The following is a 21,033-nucleotide window of genomic DNA, read 5'->3' as shown; positions in this document are numbered from 1 at the left end:
ACTCTATGGTGAAACAGACAATCATAACCAATCCTGACAAAGCACAGGTGAAGGATACATAATCACTAACCCAAGATTTACCATTTGGACAAAACACACAATGGCTCACATCAATAAGGTTATACAACAACACCTGACCAAGGAGAAATAATAACATTAAGCTCATGAAAACTGAAGGCACGTTCGTCAACCAAAATGACACCACTGTGAACTCATAGTGACCATAACGAGTACAAAACACTGTCTTATGAATGTTTGCATCTTGAATGCACAACTGATGGTATCTAGACTTCAAATAAATCTTAGAGAACACCTTGGCTCCCTTAACCTGATCAAAAAGGTCATCTATACAAGGCAATGGATATCTATTTCGGATGGTTACCTTATTCAGCTATCGATAATCAATGCATAACCAAAGAGAACCATCTTTCTTCTTAATGAAGATAACATGCGCATCCCAAGGGGAAACACTAGGACAAATGAATCCCTTGGCCAATAATTCTTCTATCTGCAATTTCAACTCACTTAACTCTTGAGTAGTCATCCGATATGGAGCTCTCGAAATACGTTCTGCACCAGGAACCAAATCGACATGAAAGTCTATGTCTCGCTTCAGAGGCATACTAGGAATATCCAATGGAAACACGTCAGCATACTCTCTAAGAATAGGGTGACTATCAAGAGTGATTTCTAGACTCTCTGACTCATTCAATTCCTCAAGAGTAATAGTAAAAAGATGACATCCTCTATGCATGCACTACTTAAGTTTCATAGCGGAGATCATACGCAGGGATATCAGCCTCTAAACTCCCACAATCTCCACTTCTCTACCAAGGTCATCTAAATACTCCACTGTCTTGTTGGGACAATCTACATGAGCACTATGAGATGATAGCCAATCCATCCCCAATACAACTCCATAAGAACCCAAAGGAATAACTCGAAGGTCAACTAAAGTAACTATTTCCTAGTTTCAACTCATAACAGGGAACAAAGGCATCTATAGAAACACAAAAACCTCTAGCCAACTCTACTTGCCACCTATTTGCCTGCTTAGCAAATGTAAGTGCGTACTACTTCACAATTGATGAAGAAATAAAAGAATCTAAAGCACTAGAATCAAAAAGTATAGAGATAGGGGTTCCATGAAACATACCTGCTACCTCAATGACTGTACCCTGATGATCAGCTTGACGGTCATCTACTGCTGGAAATACTCTATGGGATCTCCCTGTACCTCCCACTGTAGGTTCAGATGCTACTGGCCTCTGACTGCTTGTGTTGTGGAAATTTTGAGGGCACTGCACAGCTCTATGACAAACTACCCACAAGAGAAGCAAGCTCCTCTATTGCCTGTCGATCCACTAGACTGCTAGAAACTTCCCTGGCTAAGGGCGTGAGATGCACTCTACAAGGTCTGCCCTGTAGGGCCTTGTCTGCTCCTCTACTAGTTCTTGCTCTTCTTATTCTGAGAATTGCCACGTTGTTTGCCCTGGAACTATTTTGGTTTTGACTGTTACTATTGTTGTTGCCAACCCTTAGTGGTTGCTTGAGGAGTCCTAAATGGTGCAGCTGACTAGGACTGATTTCCCTAAGCTTTATTTCCACTGGTAGGTGCACTCCCTATCTGCACACATGTTTGATCACCAAGTGCACAGCTAAGGTTCAACTCAACCAATCTGGCTTTTGCCACGGCTATCTGTACTAAAGGTGGCTCAAACACCCTCACTCCTCCACTAATACGGTCATTCAAACCTGTCAAGAAATATTGGACAAGCATAGCCTCGTCATTTACAATCCTGGCATATTGTTTAAGCTCATAGAACTTGTGCTCATACTAGTCTACTATCATCCCATACTGATGCAAGGTGTAAAACTCACCTGCTCGAGTCTGCCTCCACTAGGGTGAGAGAAATCGTGCCCTGAATCTCTCTGGAAATAGTTCCCATGTAATGGTGTTAATGCATACATTGATCTTTTCCTCCTCTAATCTCCACCAGATTGAAGCAAATTTATTGTCACACATAATAGCACATCTCGCCTTGGTGTTGCTACTGTATGGCAACATAGCGAAACACCGGTCCAAACCGATGAGCCAAGTCTCTACCTCAAGACCTGTATCCATACCATCAAAGTAAGGAGGATTGGCCCTCATCAAGTCCTTTATGTGACCCAAGGAAGGTAGATCTTGGATAGCTAGAATCTCCCCCCTCCTGGGTGATCTCTCTCTCTCTCTCTCTCTCTCTCATCTAGAACATGTTGAAGCAACTCCTCAACTTGAGCATGAATAGGCTGTTCAAACTCAGGCCTTTGGCCTAATCTAGCCAGAACCTCCTGAAACATCTGTCTTAGCTCTTCCCTTTTGGAAACATGTTCTCCTACATGCTGAGAGTTCTAATGAACAGATTGTTCCTACTCCTGATGAACTGACTATTCTGGCTCAACACTCACATGAGTGGGTGGTGGTGAAGGATTGTGATGGTAAGAACCACGGCCCCATCCTCCACCTCTGCCTCCTTTGCGACCACCTGTACGATAACCTCCTCTAGCTTTCCTAGCCATGACCTGGTACCATAAAAGAGAAAATGGTTCAAATTTATAGCAACGATAAGACAAGAGAGATACAAACATTATGACCTAAGCAACATGGTCAACTGAAAGGCACACTGCAAACCCAGAGTACCCAGTGTTGAAACTTGGGCTCTAATACCAAAATTTAATGCCCCACCAGGAACCCTAAATGAAAACAACACAACTAAGCAACTAAAGGGTGATTTTTTTTTTTTTAAAGACTAAGTGCACTAACTATAACTATTGCACATTTAATAACACAACGAAATTCTAACATATGATTTCCTAAGGGTTACCAACGAAGATTAATTCTTAGATTACATTAACACCACAGTTAATCCAATTGTCCATTTATTTAGATAAATTAAAATCTTGTTCAAAATCATACATACATCTAAATCTTCATAATGCGAGAAATCAAAGTATTCCAATGCATTTATTTATCCATATTTTATTTATACATAAGATCAAAGCAACTGCATTAACATACATTCCACTGACATAATATTACAATATCCATAACTACATGGCTTCGAATGATGCCACAGATTACAAAGTTACACTACCAAGGTTACATAAAAGTCTAATACAATGACCACAGGGTCTCAAATGAACAGTGATCTATAACAAGAGCTAGTACATGAACCACGAACCAAGAAAACTATGAAGCCTTTCCTTGCCTGAAGATACAATCTAGAACATCCGATGGGAAGTGGCACTACCACCCGACCATATGATCCCGAAATGGAACCACCCCACCATGCTAGGAGATAGTAGAAAACCCTCAAGCAAGCACAGTAAGACAAGTACGAAAGGACTACAAGACTCCACAAACATCAATGTAACTCAACTCACAAAACACAAGTGCCTCTAAGGAGAGAGTGTCATCACATGTCTTATGGTAGATACCATGGTACAACCTCCATAGGTCTCGGGCCCCATCTTGGGTTTCTCCTAGTAACCTCTCTCGAGCCTCTGGTTCCAACTAAGTCTCATGTGGACCCTACCAATCCTTTCGTAAAGACAAGGTGGTAAGTTTGCCATTCCAGGCCTTCTCATAACATTATGAGCCTTGTACAAGCACTCACCTATGTACGAGGACATTATCTTAATTAATATTTATTCTACCCACCCCCTAATCAATTATTAGGTTATCACTTTTTAATTGACTTCCGACGGGTTATCCTGTTATCCACTTCGAGCACGGCCCCTGCTTGAAAGCCACTCTCTCTCATGGGACACTAACAGAAAATGTCTCAAGCTAAGAGAACTCTATGGCAAAATAGACAACCATAACCAATCCTGACAAAGCACAAGTGAACTATACACAATCACTAACCCAAGATTGACCATTTGGACAAAACGCACAATAGCTCACATCAATAAGGTTATACAACAACACCTAACAAAGGAGAAATAATAACATAGGACACAATGACAATTCAACTTGAATTGCAATGAAATTAAGCTTGACTGCAAACACCATTTACACAAGATCCTAATACAGGCAATCTTTTCTTAAAATAGCCAAAACCATAAATCATTTGCAAATAAAGATTTTCCAGCTAATAAGAAAATACAACTATATTAATACAAATAAATCCATCTTGTCATTTGTCTAATAAAGTTAAATAAATTCACATATGAATTAATCTCCTAATGTATTTCCAACATAAATATCGAATCTAAAATTATAAGCTTTTCCTAAAATAACTAAATTTTGAATTGATTATTTATTTGAACAAAAATCTTTAATTATCAATTTCTCATATTTATATTTTACCAAGAACTCATTTTAAATCCCAAAACGCAAAGAAATTACTTTAATTAAAGATAAGTTAAAGTAAAAACAACTATATATATATATATTAAAACATTATTATTATTATTATTATTGTTATTATTTTGAAAAACTAAATTAAAAATAAAAAAATAAAAAAAAATTAAAATTTAATTTTAATTCTTTTAACTGCTACCCTAAGGTAGCGTTGCTACCATATGACAACCAACACTACCAATGGTAACCCTGCTGCCACAGGTAGCAGCTGCTAACCTCGAGTAGCATTGCTACCCTATGGCAGCAGCCGCTACCTTTGGGTAGTGTTGCTGCCTTATGGCAGCAGTCACTACCGTTAGGTAGCTGCTCCGTGGGTAGAGGCAAAGCCTCCCCACAATTTTTTTTTATAAATTTTTTTTTTAATAATAATTTTTTTTTCTAATTTTTTTTTTTTAAAACATAAAAAAAAAAATTCCAATTTCATTAAAATCCCTGCAAACAGAATTGACATAAAAATATATTTCCCAATTCAATAAAATTCATTCACAAAATTTTATTCCAACTATATATATATATATATATATATATATATATATATATATATATATATATATATATATATTTTAATTAGATAATCAATAAATTTAATTCACAATTAAATTTATTTCTGAAGTAATCAACTAATTTCACAGAGATGCCATTATTTAAAGGACTATCAGAACAAATCAAACAAGAGAGAATAATATTTTCCATAATAATTTTCCCAATGTTCTCAAAATTAAATTACTCCCACACACTAGAAAATTAACATCAGGCAAGAATTTAATTCAAAACCTGAATTAACCAAAAGAGGGTTTTGAAACTGACAAATAATTCACAAACACATCATTCAGAGAAAAATAGAAATATTTTATAAAGACCCACAATCAAAGAAGTCATCCAACCTAGTATAGCTTTCCTAGAAGAAATCTGTAGAAGAGCCCTAATCTTTTCAATAAGCTTCCTATAAGTTTCTTCACCTAAATTTCCTAACCTATTTCTCGTGTGTCCTAAAATAATGACCTATTCCTCTTTTTAAACTAAAATTCTAGGTTGAATAACTTTTTTCTCAAAATCCTAAATTAAGAATAAAAATAATTTTATTTTCTTTTCCAATTTTCTAACAAAGGGATAAGTTAACATGCAATAATTAAAAATCATTTTTCTTTCTTTTCTATTCTCATGCAAATTAATTAATTTTCTAGATAAAGAAATTAAAGCACTACTTTAATTCTAATTAATTATTTTATTCATTCATTTATTTATTCTTTTATTCTTTTATTTATTTATAATTCTAGGAAATAATAAGTACAATTAATTTAATTTAATTTTCCACAAAAACTTTAATAAAAATATATTTCTAATATCAGGCAGCTTGCAAATTAATTTAATAATTTCTTTTAATTAACTAAATTTATAATCTCAATGCATAAACAATTCAACTATGAGATAATACCATAAATTTAATTAATTAATTAAAACCACTAAACACACAACTGAGAAAATCAAAGGAAGACTCATAAGAAGATCAAAATAACAAAAATACAAAGACCAAACAAACTGACAAGATGACCAACTAACAAAACTCACATGAGTGTAACTGAATAAAATAGGATCAACTAATATCTCCTCCACTTCCTTCAAAAAATATAAGGCACGCTGAGACCTGTGAAGCAAGGTGGAGACGATACCCCGTACCTACCCGATACTTGTACCTGCAATATCCTGCATCACCAAACCACACGTGCATATATACTATATAGAAGACATGACATACACACCGATGAAGGAGAATCACGACGTTCCCTGTCTCACCGAAATGAGTGAAGGAAAATAGTCCCCTTGCATCCAATACACTTACAAACACGTAAAATATAATTTCACATTGCATAAATGAAGTAAAATGTCAGTACATAGCAATACTCCATAAATTACCATAAATCACAAGCATTGAAATACTGCAAATAAATTATGCATCTCATATCGAGATAAAGCATGAAATAATGTCATAAAAATATGAATAAGACATCATGGTAATGTGTCCATTGAAAACAAACAATAATAAAATATGAGTCTAATAAGTTCAAACGAGTAGGGGTACTACATTCTCCCCCAAAAACTAGGCTTACTCCTGGAAGCCTAAAATAAATAAGAATATAGCTCTCTCATCTTCGCTGCATCCTCCCAAGTTGTCGAGGTATCATCATTCGGGTCCCATAGGATCCTTACCTGGTCAATGGTGCGACCCCTGAGGATCACATCTTGATGCTGAACAATGCACACGGACTCCATGGAAAGTTGCCCATGCTCGACCTGCAAAGAGTTCTAATCATGAACATGTGTCACATCAGGATGATCGGGTCGAAGAACTAAAACATGAAAGACATCGTGGATGAGGGATAGACTCGGTGGCAAGGCTCGATGGTAGGAAATAGGTCCTATCCTCTCAAGGATCTCCAAAGGTCCAACAAACCGAGGTGCCAACTTAGAACCCTTTCCATAATGGATCGGACTCTTCCGCGGATGCACTCTCAAGAATGCATGGTTGCCAATAGAAAACTAATGATCTACCTTATGAGCATCTGCATACTTTTTCTATCTATCCTATGCTGCTACTAAATGCTCACGAATCCTATCTACCTGCTACTCCATCTCCTGAAGAATATCCATTTCTAAAATTCAATTGAGTCCCCAAAGCATGCTGAAGTGGGGTCCACAATGCTGAGGTAAAGACATAATCTCTATTAGATATGATCTGCCTTGGAATCCCATGTAATCATGCTACATCTTCCAAGAAGACTTGTGCCACCACCGCTACCATATAGGAAGCTTGAATAGGAACAAAATGAGCAACCTTACTCAATCTATCAACTATGACCACGATAGCATCATGACGACGCGAAGAGACAGACAATCCAATAATGAAATCCATGGAAATGATATCCCATTTCCAATCCAATACCAAATTAGGCTATAAAAGCCCTACTAGGTGCCGATGCTCTGCCTTCACTCGCTGACACTCTAAACAATTCAACACAAAATCAATAATGTCACATTTCATACCAGCCCAATGATAAATCTGTCTAAGTTCTATCTCCATCTTCTTGACACTTGGATATGCTGAATAAGGTGCATGATGGGCCTCGGTCATGATCAAAACATGAAGACCCTCCAAAAGAGGTACATAGATCTGTCCATGGTGACGAAGAAGTCCATCTGCCTCAAGGTTATATCTAGAAAATCTACCCTCTAATGGCCTTCCAGACTCTATCACTGCTCTAACATCCTGATACCACGTATCCTGAGGAAGAACTCCAAGAATCCTTTCTCTCAAGTCTACTCCAAGGGACAATGCTGAAACTTTATGTCGCCTATGACTCAAAGCATCTGCCACTACGTTGTCTTTCCCCTGAATATAACAAACGTCAAGATCATACTCGCAGAAGAATTCCATCCATCTTCGCTATTGAGCATCCAAATTTGGCTGTGTGAATATATACTGCAAACTATGCTGATCACTATGTAGCTCAAACCAATGCCCTAACAGGAAATGCCACCATCTAATCAAAGCATGAACTACAACTGCCAACTCTAAATCATGAATTGGATAGTTCAACTCATGGTTCTTGAGTTTGCGAGACTCATAAGAAACCACTAGTCCATCCTGCATAAGTACTGCACCTATACCTTCCAAAGAGGCATCTGTGCATACCATAAAATCTCTAGATGGATCAAGAACTGCCAAAATCAGAGCACTGACAAGGAATTCCTTCAAGGTTCTAAAAGCTGCTTCACACTCTTCTGACCAAACAAACCTCTTCCCTTTTCTTTGAAGAGAAGTTATCGAGTGTCCTATTTGGGAAAAGCCTTCAACAAAGTGACGGTAATATCCGGCCAAACCCATAAAACTCCTAACTTCTGACACATTGGTCGGTGCTGGCCAATCAACAATGGTTTCAATCTTTGAAGGATCCACAGATATACCTTCTCCCGAAACCACATGACCAAGATAGTTCACCTCAGTCTGGAAGAATTCACACTTCGTCAAATTGGCATAAAGTTGATTTTCCCTCAAGCACTACAATACCTGACGAAAGTGACACCTCATGCTCCTCCATACATCTAGAATAAATTAGAATGTCATCCAAGAATACAATGATGAAATGGTCAAGGTAGGTGCAAAAAACCCCATTCATTAAGCTCATGAAAACTGAAGGCACGTTCATCAACCCAAATGGCACCACTGTCAACTCATAGTGACCATAATGAGTACAAAACACTGTCTTATGAATGTCTGCATCCTGAATGCACAACTGATGGTATCCAGACTTCAAATCAATCTTAGAGAACACCTTGGCTCCCTTAACTTGATAAAAAAGGTCATCTATACGAGGCAATGGATATCTATTTTAGATGGTTACCTTATTCAGCTGTCGGTAATCAATGCATAACCGAAGAGAACCATCTTTCTTCATAATGAAGATAATAGGCACACCCCAAGGGGAAACTCTAGGATGAATGAATCCCTTGGCCAATAATTCTTCTATCTGCAATTTCAACTCACTTAACTCCTGAGTAGTCATCCGATATGGAGCTCTTGAAATAGGTTCTACACTAGGAACCAAATCGACATGAAAGTCTATGTCTCGCTTTGGAGGCATACCATGAATATCCAATGGAAACATGTCAGCATACTCTCTAAGAATAGGGTGACTATCAAGAGTGATTTCTTGACTCTCTGACTCATTCAATTCCTTAGGAGTAACTGCAAAAAGATGACATCCTCTACGCATGCCCTACTTAAGTAGCATAGCAGAGATCATACGCAGGGATATCGGCCTTTGAACTCCCACAATCTCCACTTCTCTGCCAAGGTCATCTAAACACTCCACTATCTTCTTGCGACAATATACATGAGCACTATGAGATGATAGCCAATCCATGCCCAATACAACTCCATAGGAACCCAAAGGAGTAACTCAAAGGTCAACTGAAGTAACTCTGGTTCCTAGTTTCAACTCACAATAGGGAACAAAGGCATCTACAGAAACATGGACACCTGTAGCCAACTCTACTTGCCACCTATCCACCTCCTTAGTAGATGTAAGTCTGCACTGCTCCACAATGGATGAAGAAATAAAAGAATCTGAAGCACTAGAATCAAAAAGTACAGAGATAGGGGTTCCATGCAACATACCTGCTGCCTCAATGACTGTACCCTGATGATCAGCTTGACGGTCACCTACCACTACAAATAGTCTATGGGATCTTCCTGTATCTCCCACTGTAGGTTCAGATGTTGCTGGCCTCTAACTACCTATGTTGTGGAAATTTTGAGGGCACTGTGCAGCTCTATGACCAAACTGCCCACAAGAGAAGCAAGCCCCTCTATTACCTCTCAGTCCACTAGACTGCTGGAAACTTCCCTAGCTAGGGGCGTGAGATGCACTCTACAAGGTATGCCCTGTAGGGCCTAATCTGCCCCTTTGCTAGTTCTTGCTCTTCTTATTCTGAGAATTGCCACCTTGTTGGCCCTGGAACTATTTTGGTTTTGACTGTTGCTACTGCTATTGCCCACCCTTAGTAGGTGCTTGTGGAGTCCAAAATGGTGCAGCTGACTAGGACTTATTTCCCCGAGCTTTATTTCCACTTGTAGGTGCACTTCCTATTTGCACACTTGTTAGACCACCAAGTGCACGACTAAGGTTCAACTCAACCAATCTGGCTTTCAACACGGCTATCTCTACTGAAGGTGGCTCAAACACCCTCACTCCTCCACTGATACGGTCGTTCAAACCTCTCAAGAAATGTTGGACAAGCATAGCCTCATCATTACCAATTCTGGTGTATTGTTTCAGCTCATAGAACCTGTGCTCATACTGGTCTACTATCATCCCATACTGACTGACGCAAGGCATAAAACTCATCTACTTGAGTCTACCTCCACTGGGGTGAGAGAAATCATGCCCTAAATCTCTCCAAAAATAGTTCCCATGTAATGGTGTTAATGCATACACTGATCTTCTCCTCCTCTAATCTCCACCAGATTGAAGCAAATTTATTGAGACGCATAATAGCACATCTCGCCTTGGTGTTTCTACTATATGGAAACATAGCGAAACACTGGTCCAAATTGATGAGCCAGGTCTCTGCCTCAAGACCAGCACCCATACAATCAAAGTAAGGAGGATTGGACCTCATCAAGTCCTTTATGTGACCCAAGGAAGGTGGATCTCGGATAGTTGGAATCTCCCCCCCTCCTGGGTGATCTCTCTCTCTCTCTCTCTCTCTCTAGAACATGTTGAAGCGGCTCCTCAACCTAAGCATGAACAGGCTGTTCAAACTCAGGCCTTTGGCCTAACTTAGCCAGAACCTCTTGAAACATCTATCTCAGCTCTTCCCTTTTGGAAATATGTTCTCCTGCATGCTAAGAGTTTTGATGAATAGACTGTTCCTTCTTCTGATGACTTGACTATTCTGGATCAACACTCACATGAGTGGGTGGTGGTGAAGGACTGTGATGGTCAGAACCACGACCCCGTCCTCCACCTCTGCCTCCTTTGTGACCACCCATACGACCACCTCCTCTAGATTTCCTAGCCATGACCTCGTACCATAAAAGAGAAAACAGTTCAGATTTATAGCAAGGATAAGATACGAGAGATACAAACATTATGACCTAAGAAAGATGCTAAACTAAAAGGCACACTACAAACCCAGAGTACCTACTATTGAAACTTGTGCTCTGATACCAAATGTAATGCCCTGCCAGGAACCCTAAAGGAAAACAACACAACTAGGCAACTAAAGGGTGAAATAATTTTTTTTAAAGACTAAGTGCACTAACTATAACCATTGCATGTTTAATAACACAACGAAATTCTAACATATGATTTCCTAAGGGTTACGAATGAATATTAATTCTTAGATTACATTAACACCACAATTAATCCAATTGTCCATTTATTTAGATAAATTAAAATCTTAAGTTCAAAATTATACATACATCTAAATCTTCATAATGAAAGAAATCAAAGTATTCCAATGCATTTATTTATCCATATTTCATTTATACATAAGATCAAAGCAACTGAATCAACATACATTCTATTGACATAATATTATAATATCCATAACTACATGGCTTCCAATGATGCCATAGATTACAAAGTTACACTATCAAGGTTACATAAAAGTCTGATACAATGACCATAGGGTCTCAACTGAAAAATGATCTTGAACAAGAGCTGGTACATGAACCACAAACCAAGAACACCAGTGAAACCTTTCCTTGCTTGAAGATACAATCCAAAACATCTGATGGGAAGTGACACTACCACTCTACCATGTGATCCCGAAATGGAACCACCCCATTGTGCTAGGAGATAGTAGAAAACCCTCAAGCAAGCAAAGTAAGACAAGTACGAAAGGACTACAAGACTCTGCAAACATCCATGTAACTCAACTCACAAAGCACAAGTGACCCTAAGGAGAGAGTGTCATCACATGTCTTCTGGTGGATACCATGGTAGAGCCTCTATAGGTCCTAGACCCCATCTTGGGTTTCTCCTGGTAACCTCTCCCAAGCCTCCGGTTCCAACTAAGTCTCATGTAAGTTTGCCATTCCAAGCCTTCTCGTAACATTATGAGACCTATAAAAGCACTCACCTATGCATGAGGTACATTATCTTAATTAATACTTATTCTACCCACCCCCTAATCAATTATTAGGTTATCACATTTTACTTGACTTCCGACAGGTTATCCTGTCATCCACTTCGGGCATGGCCCCCGCTCCGAAGCCACTCTCTCTCATAGTAAACTAAGAGGAAATTTCTCTCTATGAGAACTGTATGGTGAAATAGACAGCCATAACCAATCTTGACAAAGCACAGGTGAAGGATACACAATCACTAACCCAAGATTGACCATTTGGACAAAACACACAATGGCTCACATCAATAAGGTTATACAACAACACTTGACCAAGGAGAAATAATAACATAGGACACAATGATAATTCAACTGGAATTGCAATGAAATTATGCTTGTCTGCAAACACCATTTAAACAAGATCCTAATACAGGCAATCTTTTCTTAAAATAGCCAAAAGCATAAATCATTTGCAAATAAAGATTTTCCAAATAATAAGAAAATACAACTATATTAATACAAATAAATCCATCTTGTCATTTGTCCAATAAAGTTAAATAAATTCACATATGAATTAATCTCCTAATGTATTTCCAACATAAATATCGAATCTAAAATTATAAGCTTTTCCTAAAATAACTAAATTCTGAATTTATTATTTATGTAAACAAAAAATTTTAATTATCAATTTCTCACATTTATATTTTACCAAGAACTCATTTTAAATCTAAAAACAAAAATAAATTACTTTAATTAAAGATAAGTTAAAGTAAAAATAACTATATATATATATATATATATATATATATATATATATATATATTTAAATATATACATATATATTAAAACATTATTATTATTTTATTTTTTTTGAAAAACTAAATTAAAAATAAGAAAATAAAATAAAATAAAATTTTAATTTTAATTCTTTTAACTACTACCCTAAGGTAGCGATGCTACGATATGAAAGCCAACACTACCAATGGTAGCGTTGCTGCCACATGTAGCAGCCGCTACCATTGGGTAGTGCTGCTGACCTATGGCAGCAGCCATTACCTTTGGGTAGCATTGTTGCCTTATGGCAGCAACCGCTACCATTAGTTAGCTGCTTCGTGGGTAGACGGAAAGCCTCTGCACAAGAGAGAATAATTTTTTTCATAATAATTTTCCCAATGTTCTCAAAATTAAATTACTCCCACACACTAGAAAATTAACATCAGGCAAGAATTTAATTCAAAACCAGACTTAACTAGAAGAGGGTTTTGAAACTGACAAATTATTCACAAACACATCATTCAGAGAAAAATAGAAATATTTTCTAAAAACCCACAATCAAAGAAGTCATCCAACCTGGTATAGCTTTCTTGGAAGAAATCTGTAGAAGAGCCCTAATCTTTTCAATAAGCTTCCAATAAATTTCTTCACCTAAATTTCCTGACTTGTTTCTTGTGTGTCCTAAAATAATGACCTATTCCTCTTTTTAAACTAAAATTCTAGGTTGAATAACTTTTTTTTCAAAAACCTAAATTAAGAATAAAAACAATTTAATTTTCTTTTCAAATTTTCTAACAAAGGGATAAGTTAACATGCAATAATTAAAAATCATTTTTCTTTCTTTTCTTTTCTCATGCAAATTAATTAATTTTCTAAATAAAGAAATTAAATCAATACTTTAATTCTAAGTAATTATTTTATTCATTCATTTATTTATTCTTTTATTCTTTTATTTATTTATAATTCTAGGAAATAATAAATACAATTAATTTAATTTATTTTTTCGCAAAAACTTTAATAAAAATATATCTCTAATATCATGCAGCTTGCAACTTGATTTAATACTTTTTTTTAATTAACTAAATTTATAATCTTAATGCATAAACAATTCAACTATGAGATAATACCATAAATTTAATTAATTGATTAAAACCACTAAACACACAACTAAGCAAATCAAAGCAAAGACTCATAAGAAGATCAAAATGACAAAAATACGGAGGCCAAACAAACTGACAGGACGACCAACTGATGACACTCACACGAGTGTAACTGAATAAAATAGGGTCAACTACTATTTCCTCCACTTCCATCAGAAAATATAAGGCACGCTCAGACCTGTGAGGCCAGGTGGAGACGATACCCCATACCTATCCGATACTTGTACCTGCAATATCCTGCATCACCGAACCACACATGCATATATACTATATAGAAGACATAGCATACACACCGATGAAGGAGAATCGCAACGTTCCCTGTCTCACCGAAATGAGTGAAGTAAAATCATCCACTTGCATCCAATACACTCGCAAACACGTAACATATAATTTCACATTGCATAAATAAAGTAAAATGTCAGTACATAGCAATACTCCATAAATTACCATAAATCATAAGTACTGAAATACTTCAAATAAATTATGCATCTCATATTCAGATAAAGCATGAAATAATGTCATAAAAATTTGAATAACACATCATGGTAATGTATCCATTGAAAATAAACAATAATAAAATATGAGTCTAATAAGTTCAAATGAGTAGGGGTACTACATAAACTCTTGTACAAGGATAAAAGATGGTCAAAGGGACAACCATCATGCACTAGTACATTTGGGCCTAATTTCTGATGGCTAATTGTCAGATTTGCGATGACTAAACGTCGGGCTTCTGACAAACTTTATCGTTGAAAACTCATCGTCAGGATTTTTGACGATGCCATTTGCGTCAGTCATTCGACGTTGTTATGAACTCCCCCAACAGTGGCTATATCGATAGATTTCCATTAGATTTCTGATGGATGTTATGATTGCTCCTTGACGACCGTCTGACATGGCAGTGACATGGGATATATAGCATCCTCGTCGGGTGTTCCATTAGTTGTCATCAAAATTCCGACGGCGAGAGATGATGTGGGTCAAACAACTTTGCCATCTGTGAATGAAAGCATTGAACGAGTTCTATTTTAAAAAATTGCATTAAACATTTTAATTTATTTTATTGAGTGTTATTTGCAAAAAATGATTATCAATGATGTTTCCTTTCTCCAAGAATTGTCTAGGATCTTTCCGTCAGATAATATGTAACATCGAATGACTAAATTTTTTCTTTACAAATGCTTATTTAATTTAATTATTATATGAGCGTGAATTAAAATTTATATCTGTACGGAAGCAGAACATACAAGCTTTAGAGTCATGCGCAAGAAAATTTCCTAAAAGAAAGCAAGCAGGCATTATCTTGAATGACATAGAAACAAGCTCATCAGCTGCCTAGAAGAGAGCAATTGGAGAAAAGAAGAGGAAAGTGTTAAAGGGTGATAAATAGATAGAGAGTATGCAATACAAACAAACAATGTCTAGAGTGTCTGATGTGACATCTATAATTTATATCCAGAGGAACTAACTAGTTTTGGAGTTCCTACGAAACCTATTGGGCCACGCTTTGGAGGAAATCAATGTGTTCATGCAAGGAGCACCTTTTTTCTATTATGAGAATGATGGTTTTGCACCGAAGGATATTTGGAAGTCAATATCCAAAAATTTCTATAGTGTGGAACAAGAGTTGGCGAACTTGAAGTATAATTGTTAGCTTTCGGAAGACCAAGAGGTTATGTACACAATCTCCCAATAGAAGAGCGATTTCAAGAATTACCTCTCCCCCCCATGACTATTCAGCAAGCACTTCCTCAAACAAAGGATTGTTGGCCTCCATGGGATCAAAGAAAAAAATTGAAGCATAGACTCTAGATGATGTGGTGGTGTCCTTCATGAAGAACTCTACACTATAATTGAAAATTCACAAGCAAAACTGCAAGATATTGAAGAGAAATACAATCTTGAAAAGTGGGAAGAATGGATCTTGGTTTGGGTGGGGCCATGTCAGGTGGCTCCTCTAGAGGTTGACAAGATAGAAATCATATTAGGATTTGAAAAAGATCACACTTGTGGAACTTCATGTGCGAGTGATCGATTGCGTTATTTGGGTAATGCATTCCAAATAGATATAGTTGCATGCCATTAGGATAAAAGTCTTTAATCAAGACATTACCCATTTGGAATGCATTACCCAAACACCACAATCAATCACTCACACACGAAGTTCCACGAGTGTGATCTTTTTCAAATCGTAATATGATTTCTATCTCGTCAACCTCTAGAGGAGTCACCTGACTTGGCCCCACCCAAACCAAGATCCATTCTTCCCACTTTTCAAGATTGTATTTATCTTCACTATCTTGCAGTTTCCCTCATGAATTTTCAATTATAGTGCAGAGTTCTTCACGAAGGACACTACCACATCGTCCAGAGTCTATGCTTCAATTTTTTTCTTTGATCCCATGGAGGCCAATAGTCCTTTGTCTGAGGAAGTGCTTCCTGAATAGTCATGGGGGGGAGAGGTAATTTTTGGATATTGACTTCCAAATATCCCTTGGTGCAAAAGTATCATTCTCATAATAGAAAAAAGGTGCTCCTTGCATGAACACATTGATTTACTCCAAGCATGGCCCAATAGGTTTTGCCGGAACTCCAAAACTAGTTAGTCCCTCCGGACATAAATTAGAGATGTCCCATCAAACACTCCAGACATTGTTTGTTTGTATTGCATACTATCTATCTATTTATCACCCTTAAAGACTTTCCTCTGCCATTCTCCAATTGTTCTCTTCTAGGCAGCTGATGAGCTTGTTTCCATGTCATTCAAGATAATGCCTGCTTGCTTTCTTTTAGGAAATTTGCTTTCACATGACTCTTCAACTTGTATATTCTGCTTCCATACAGATATAAATTTTAATTCATGCTCAGATAATAATTAAATTAAATAAGCATTTGTAATGAAAAGATTTAGTCATTCGATGTTACATATTATCTAATGGAAAGATCCTAGACAATTCTTGGAGAAAGGAAACATCATTGATAATCATTTTTTGCAAATAAAACTAAATCAAATAAATTAAAAATGTTTCATGTAACTTTTAAAAGTAGAACTCGTTCAATGCTTTCATGCACCAATGGCAAAGTCGTCTGACCCATACCATTATGCATAATAGAACAAATCAATATAATAGGCTATTATAAAGAATATATACAAAAATATGAAAGAACATTAAATTACCATTACAAACCCATAAACCATTAAATAGTGAAAATAGATATAAATTTGTAAATGTCTCCCTATAAATACCACAACCATAACCAAAACAAAAAAATTCTTACCCGCAAAAACTTAGCTGGTGATTTGCAAGTCTACAACATCTCTTAGATGATCAAACCGTTTCTTAATTTTGTTCTTCTGGTTAGTCAATGGATTTAGTTGCATGTTCAAGTTTTCTATTTGAAGCCTTCTATTTCCCTATATTTGAGACATATTAAAATTCTTGTGAGTAGGAAATTGATTCAGGAGTTACGTGTGAAGAATTTGGAGAAGTAAATGATAACAATCAAACTCAAATTTTATCTGTCTTGATTAAAGAATTTTATCCTAATGGCATTAAATTAAAGTTCTTTCTCTATTTTTTGGTGATCTCTGGAGGAGAGGTTGCTTTGCATTGACCTGGGATACATCTAACTTGTGTTGTATATGCGGAAATATGTATCCTAGGATGATGCAATGCAACCTTTGCTCCACCAATACTAGATAGAAGAGAAAGTACTTTAATTTAAAGCCATCACGATAAAATGCTTTCAAGACATATATTAGGTATAAAAGGAAGCCTACCCTGTCATTTGAAGGGGTTTACCTACAATTCAAGTGATCTCTTAATTATAAAATCAATTCAATTCCAAGTGAACATGCAATCAAGCATTCATCAAGAATTGAAGGAGAAATCAAGTTAATAAAGATATCATCTTTTAAATTAAGAAATGGGCAGGAGATTAAGAATACAAATCTTCCATATTGCACACTTCAAGGTATATTAAAATCAGTTTAAAGTGTATTCATTAAGGGACCTTTCATAAAATATTCTCAACCTAGATATCATAACAGGGTCTTAAAGTATTCATTGTTTATAATGATCAGAATTTGGTTGCTCCATACACCTTCCTTTACTATTTTAAAAATATCATCGACCAAAATATTGTGCAGCAGTAGTATGGAGTGCAAATCATTTATTTTATGTCTAAATATTTCATCATACCACTTTCTTTTCAAAGGTGATTGATCGATTGTGGTGTTTGGGTAATGCATTCCAAATAGATCCAGTTGCATACCATTTATCTGTCTTGATTAAAGACTTTTATCCCAATGGCATTAAATTAAAGTTCTTTCTCTATTTTTTGGTGATCTCTGGAGCAGAGTTTGCTTTGCATCGACCTGGGATACATTTAACTTGTGTTGTATCTGCGGAAATATGTATCCTAGGATGATGCAATGCAACCTCTACTCCACCAATACTAGATAGAAGAGAAAGTACTTTACTTTAAAGCCATTAGGATAAAATGCTTTCAAGACATATATAAGGTATAAAAGGAATCCTACCCTGTCATTTGAAGGGGTCTACCTACAATTCAAGTGATCTCTTAGTTATAAAATCAATTCAATTCCAAGTGAACAGGCAATCAAGCATTGAAGGAGAATTCAAGTTGGTGCAGGTGCATTTGGAAGACAAAAGGACTCAATGAAGCCATTAAAGACTTTTGAAGGTCTTAGGAGTGAAGAGTCAATAAATTATGATGTCTTAAGGGGGCAGCCTTAAACAACACAGACTAAGCTTTGACTGCTTAGGTGTGTTGTGGGCCCATTCCTTCCCTTGACGTCCCTTCCCGTCTGTTTTCGTTAAAAAGATAATCACCGTTAGCATTTGAATTCAAATAGTGTTCTCATGTTTGACTGCATAGAACAAAGCAAATGGCATAAGAAACTCTCATCTACCTCACAACTATCATAGAATATCTCCCCAAGGAGATATTCTCATGTCCTTTCCTGCTTTATGATGTCGATGAAATACATAAGCATCCTCACAATGCAGTCAATGCAACAAATAGATTTCCATTTCGATTAGTTTTATTTGCCAATGTACTCTCTACCTATGCCAAAATGGGAGCTTTGGAATAGAGTATGGGCTTCCATCAAAGCAAAAGGTAAGGGCAATTAATATCAGATGCTTACGGTTGGAAATGCTCTGTTTGACATGTTTGGAAAATATGGAAGTATAGACATGAAAGCGCATGAACTGTTTAGTGAGATGCATCAAAGAAACGCGATCTAATGGAATGCTATGATTGTAGGATATGCACAAGATGTGTTTCAAATGGATTTAGAAACTTCCAACCAAATGTGATTAGGGAGTATAGATGTTGTAGTGCAACTGTCCAGGTACACATGCATGCAAAATATGTAAGCTTAGATAAGGCACATGAACTATTTGACATAATGCCTCAAAGATCACCCAATATCCAATGACGGTTGGGAGAAAGAAAACATCAATTTTTTGATAATCTTAAATATTTCTTTATTCATTACTATAAATCTATTATGAATTTAGTCTCAATATTGCAGAAATTTATTTTAGTATGAATGCAATATTTAGGGATGTAATCTTTATATTTTTTTTTAATTAGGAAAAGGTCTTAATAGAATCCCCAACTAATTAATCTAGAGAAAGATACCACTAAAGAAAGAAATTCAATCCTCACCACTATAGTCTTGAAGGCTTTTAAGACACTCGGATTCCTATTTTGGCCCACTTTTCCTTAACCCTATGTTAAGATAGTAAACTAGTTTGAGAGAATCTATTGGGTGGGAAATTGTGTATGGTTGAAATTATTTTCATGCATGGAAAGTGATTTAAAGTTTGGACCAATAGAGGATAAGTATTTCTTGAACCTTCAAGGACATGTGTAGAGAACTGCATGGATGTTTCTCCATTATTGAACTCTTTGAATATGTAAGTAAATTATTTTTGGTTGATGACACAGTAAGTGTGGTATTTGTCTTTTCGATATGTTGTGGATAATATTAATCAAATATGGAATTTTTTTGATGCTATATACACTATGTTTTGGATTGAATTTAGGTAAGCAAAGAGGTAATGGAAGAATAAAAGAGGTACACAAAGGAAGAAGAGTGAAATAGGTGATTTGGGATGGAGGTTACAAGTATATATGATAATTCATATGGATAATTTGTTGTCTATAAAGAGGCAAATAAGCTATCACAACTTCAACATGAATGAATGCCTCATCTATAGAAACAAAAGGTACCTCTAATGGTTTCAAAATTTGTCAAAATAGTTATGATATACCAAATAATCAAGTGGAATATCCTTTAGGTAACTAATATTATCTTCAAACTATTTATTTTGATTTTCATCATATCCTTTCCATGTGCATTTCCCTTGGTTTTAGTCCCATTTTTTCTTTATTTTATTCAAAACAAAATTTATAGATGCCTCTACTTTTCTCACCACTCATTAATTGTTTGGGATTTTCATTCCATTCACCAAGGTTGGCATCTATTCTAAGACTTTGTGTCATGGCCAAGCTAAATGATTTGCCTCTATTTTCTCTCCAATCTAGTCACCTAGTAGCATGTGAAATCTATCTCTTCCTAATTATTATTCTCTCCATCTTGTTAATGACCATTTCATTAATGAATCCTTCCTCATAATTTTGGATAAGTGATACAATGTTAGCTCAAGGAATCTTTTCAATCCTCTTTCAAGATTATTTCCCAAGTAATAATCTTGCATATTGGAAAATAAATTATGCTTCTATTTTTCCAAGCTACTATTCCTTATAATGTTTAGATTTATTCTAAAGTGCTCATTGTGACTCATGTTTACTACTCTTCCTATTAGTCTCATTCCAATATCTCCTACAAAAATATGGAATGATTACATTTATATTTTATTTGTGTCTCCTAAATATCCACAAAATTTGGAACAATAATACATTTTTTTAATAATATTTAATTGTAAAAGAAAGGATTAAAATGGAACTAAACACTCTAAATAAATTAATTAGGGTTAAAGGGATAAACTAAGATCAATTCAT

The sequence above is a fragment of the Cryptomeria japonica genome, chromosome 5, assembly GCF_030272615.1.
Source record: "Cryptomeria japonica chromosome 5, Sugi_1.0, whole genome shotgun sequence".
NCBI classification, from domain to species: domain Eukaryota; kingdom Viridiplantae; phylum Streptophyta; class Pinopsida; order Cupressales; family Cupressaceae; genus Cryptomeria; species Cryptomeria japonica.
Note: the sequence above shows the minus strand (reverse complement) of the source record.